The 4,863-nt window shown below is 47.2% G+C and overlaps 1 pseudogene; it reads left to right on the forward strand.

Annotated features, from left to right (window-relative positions):
- Positions 1 to 303: 303 nt before the first annotated feature.
- On the forward strand, positions 304 to 3,445 carry LOC111140464 (annotated as a pseudogene).
- Positions 3,446 to 4,863: the final 1,418 nt, after the last annotated feature.

Below are 4,863 nucleotides of genomic sequence, written 5' to 3' on the forward strand. Positions count from 1 at the left end.
ATGCTGAATGAAATAAGTCAAGCAGAGAAAGTCAATTATCATATGGTTTCACGTATTTGTGGAGCATAACAAATAGCATGGAGGACAAGGGGAGATGGAGAGAAGGGAGTTGAGGGAAATTGCTAGGCGAGGTGAACCATGAGAAACTATGGACTCTGAAAAACAATCTGAGGGTTTTGAAGGTGCGGGGGGTGGGAGGTTGGGGGATCCAGGTGGTGGGTATTGGAGAGGGCACGGATTGCATGGAGCACTGGTGTGGTGCAAAAATAACGAATACTGTTACACTGAAAAAAAAAAAAAAAGAAAGAAAACTTGCATCAGAAATATAGCCAGCTCTTCTGGGGTCTTCCTTCTTTGCACAGTGAGTCCTTAGTAGCCACTCTCCTAATTTCCAGTAGTACTTCCCCACTAGAGTCTCACTTTGTCTTATTCAATGGAATTCATAATACCTCTGCTATCAAAATACAAGCATCTCCACCACTGCTTCATTCCCAACCATTTCCTCTCCCCATTGTACACCCCCAATCCTTGCCTCAAACCCTGTCCCCATACCAGCCTCTACCTTTCACTAAGGTGAACACCCACTCCCATTTTCAATCCTGCCTCCCGATCATACCACCTTCTTCATCCCTAATTAGGGACTATGGAGTGTCTTTCCATAGATCCAAGAATGAATCAGACTCTCCTATCTTGACTGAAAATCAACACCTTGGATGGCACGTGTTGCAGAAGCAATAGGAAAGGTTGTGGGCTTTAGTACCTGTGTTCCAGAAACCTGAAGAAACCATTTGTTCTTGAGCTGCCAACCTTCCACTGGTTAGCCGGACGTCCCATGCCTATGTACCAGTCTCCATCCTTCCTGGCCATTTTCATATCTTCTGTGAACCCCAGGAGACTGGAGTTACTTAGCCCAAGGAAGGTAATCCCACACTGGTGCCTACACGACTGCAGAAATCTAGACTCCCTAGCAGTGATGGAGCCTCAGCATACATTATCAGAACTCTTCTAGCAAAAAGGCAGAAATGTTCACTTACAATTCTCTGTGTTTCAGGGCCATCGTAACTGGGATCTAGCAAAGACTGAATTGAGTCTCCCTGGAAGTTTCCATGAGAGGGTCCAAACAACGTTCCAGCTAAGGAAAGATATGAGGAAGAATCTTGGGTATATCCTAGAGAAGAGTCCAGAAGACAGCCCACAGAGGATCTCAGAATGGCACCTAGTGAAGGGTCTGAGGGCTGCCTTGGAGACAACAAGGAACTGTGTGTGTCATTCAAGGAATCACTCAGGGAATGAATTATTGAATGTCTCAATGAAGGACACAGACCAGAATCAAATGAGAAGTATTCTTAGTTTATATATGAGCAAGAAGTTTTGGCAGATCACTGCGGGTAGGATTCCTATAGGTGTGTGTTATTCATGGCTGGCTGATGACAATACATTGCCTTTCTCTGGGAGTTCCCAGACTGCTCCAGAAAACACAGATTCTAAAAAGACAATGGTGGGTAGGGTTTACTGCCAGAGCACCACTCTAGAGCATTCTTTCTTGATCCCAGTACACGACAGGTGCTAGAGGCCCATATTATTAGATTTCGCATGAGTGAGAGGTGGGGTCTACCCCTCAGGGTTCTTGGATCCATAAAATTCTATAAGTTGAGAGAATCCAAAACATGGCCTCTTCCCCAATTTGACTTTCCCTCCTCAGCCATGTATATTTCTGGGGCGGATTCCAAAGCTGAGTTTTTTAAACACCTTGAGGGAAGCTCTAAACCTATTTTCAGAAACAGGTTGAGAACAACAAAGTCAGTCCCCACTGTGGATCATCCTCTCTTCACTATGTCATCTGTGGGCAATGATCGACGGGGGGCCTGAAGGCATCACACTCTGACACTGACCATAATACTGCAGAGTGTATCCAGATAGCTGTGTGGGGCAGCCAGTCTTTTCAGCCCTTTACACACAGCATCAGAGCTCAAGTGCGACCCAGTGAGACTGTACCAGACAACACATGTGGCCCAGAGGTACCCGCAAGTCCAGCTGGGGCTGGACTTGAGCCAACCCATGAGAATGTGAGTTCCAGTAACAGAGTAGAAATGGAACAGGGCAAAGGTATGGAGGAGAAGAATTTACAACATTTTGCCTTGCCCAACCTGTCCAGGGATATATTCGACACCAAGGAGCTCTATACCCTTCAATCCCAATCTTGGGAAATCTTGACAACCAGTGAGTTGGGAAGCTCCAAAATGATAAATGTCAACATGAATAAAGTGGAAACTGCCATGACCACGGAGAACCCCTTACCAAAAATACTGATTCCCTAAGATTCTAAACTGTCAGGCCTGAAAAGACAGATCCTGAGTGAGTTAAATTTTAAACTGAAGAGTGAGGAGCATAACCAGGCTCAAGGATGTCCCACTGACATATCCCTTCCTTCAGATAGCTTGAATTCCAAGGCTTCACTGACTCTGTCACAGAGTGTGTGCAGCGGGGACATGGAAGCATCCCAGGTGCTGCATGTCCAACTGAAGGACAGCAGAATTAGCACAGAGGAGCAGCAGGAATCCTGGGACTCAAAACTGGCCTTCTGTAAGGGCCAGCCTACGAATTTCTCACAAAGAAGAAGTGCAAAGAAAGTGAGACCTTAGGATTCCAAAGCAAGAAAATGCAAAAGTGAGGACTCAGGAGTAGGGACATCTGTAGGCAGAGAGGAGAGTCTCCATGCTGAGGACAGAAAATTAGAGAGTGCTTCCCCAACTCTGTCAAAGAATGAACAGTTTCCTCTTGAAAGTTACTTCAGAAAAAAGATGAGGCAATTTTCTCAGTGGATCAATTCCAAGAAAAAAATCACAGGACATCAGGAAGTCCCCAGCAAAAAGCCAAGTTCATGTCCACCTTAGCACAGCACCAAGACCCAGTTGAAAGTGTGGCTACTTTTGGGAGTGATTGGCCTCCTGAAGCTCACAAGCTCACTTGGGAAGGTCCTAGAAGAGAAGCTGGAACATATGTACGTATCTGAGGCCTCAGAGTTAAGCCAGCAGCAGGAGGAACTACAGGCCCAGGTAGGGCATGACAAGAGACCTCCCTCCAACTATTGGGCTCTTTCTGATCCACAACAAGATAAATGGGCAAGTATCAAGTCCTGCAGCCAAGAAGCTGTCTGTGCTGACCAGAACTATCCTACAAGGATCAGACAGAACAGAAAGAGGTTCAGACAGCCCCAGAAAGCTGAGCCTTTTGAGAATCAGCTATTAAGCCAGAGTCAATGCCCTTCTTCTCTGCCTTCTGGAAAGTCTGTGCCTCATCCAAGCCCCACCTGTGTGCATCAAGTATGCCAGGTCCTTTGGACCACCGGGGTGACCCTGATGAAAGTACTGTGTTTAGCATTTTGACTCTTCTACTCAGGCAGAAAATGCTTCTCCAGCACTTCCTGGGAGAAAAATGTCTCTAAAGAAATCATTCAGTCCTTGTTGAGAAAGCTTCACAATTTTCATGACAATATATCCTCTGATGAGAACAACCTTCAGCACAACCAAGAATATTAATCCTCCTCAATAAATGTTTTTTTCTAGTAGAGAGTGGTGATCTCTGTGTGGTGCAGTGGGACTGGGGCTGGGGCTTATGCTCAGGGAAAGGAAGCAGTGTGTTCAACTCTTTGTAGTTAATGCTTTTGGCTTCTACAAGTACACCAGTCCCTTGTACAAAGCCAGACAGTGGCCTTCTCAGTTTTATCCTGGGGTCCCTTATTTGATCCTGCTCTAATATCCTGTATTTAAAACATTTACTTTTTTTTTTTCATAAGAAGTATAACGTGCTTACTCTGAAAACCTTCAGGCCTTTACAAATAGTGAGAAAAACCCTTAAAGTCTAGAACTTGATTTAAACTCTCTTTCATCTCCTCCCAGACTATTTGTCAGCTAGGCCTCACCTCCTGGAGGTTACTCAGGCCCAATGATACGATTTCAACATATGAATATACGGGATAGTCTTTGAGCATGAAGACAGTGCCCTCAGGGATGTTGCCAGGGACGTTGTCCTCCTACGTGCAGGGGAAGCCACACCCTTCCGAGGGTCCAGTCCAGGAGGGGACTGCATCCAGGGGCGGGCTTCATCTCGGGAAAGCCACACCCAGGGGCGATATTACCCCAGGGTGAGCCATGCTCAGGGGCGGGCTACGTCAAGGTAGGCGCAGGGGAGACGGGGCCACGTGGATGTCGAGCCACACCTGGGATGGAGACTATGTCCAGGGCAAACTGTGCCAAGAGCGGGACAACGTTCAGGGCAACACATACGTGGGGGCGGACCACGTCCAGAGTGAGCCCGAGCTAGGTGCGGGGCTGAGGGGGCTGTGGTGTTTGGCTTCTTCACGGCGGTGGTGCTGTACCGTCCGTCTGACTGTTAAGCATTTCACCTCAGTCTTCTGGATCCTGTCTCCATCACTTCTGAAAGTCGAGTTTTGATTTGTCTCGAAGTCAGATTTTGACGGAGAACTTCTGGATATCGGAACGACCTTCCCTTCTGCCCAGAAGGACCCTTCCCACAGTCTGCCTTTTCCATCCTGGCTGCTGGCTCTAGAGGCCTCTCAATGCCTAAGGGCCTCAGAGAACGTAATGAGGCTTGAGGGCGGGGCAGCGCCTGGGCCATGCGAGCCCCCTTTGCGGAGGTCACTGGATGGAACTTGCTGAGGTGATACTAGTAATAAATAGAGTGGTGATATGGACCACTGTTAAGACTTCACCTGGTACCAGCTGCCTGCCCTTGTACAAGAAGCCTGTCTCAGATCTCATCTATTATTTGCAGAGATAATAATATCTGACAGGCAGGCCCTGAGACTTGGAATGAAGTGGAAAATTTAGAGTAGTGTTAAGG

This window comes from Enhydra lutris, unplaced genomic scaffold, assembly GCF_002288905.1.
Source record: "Enhydra lutris kenyoni isolate GAN:26980312 unplaced genomic scaffold, ASM228890v2 scaffoldscaffold1618, whole genome shotgun sequence".
Classification (NCBI taxonomy): Eukaryota; Metazoa; Chordata; class Mammalia; order Carnivora; family Mustelidae; genus Enhydra; species Enhydra lutris.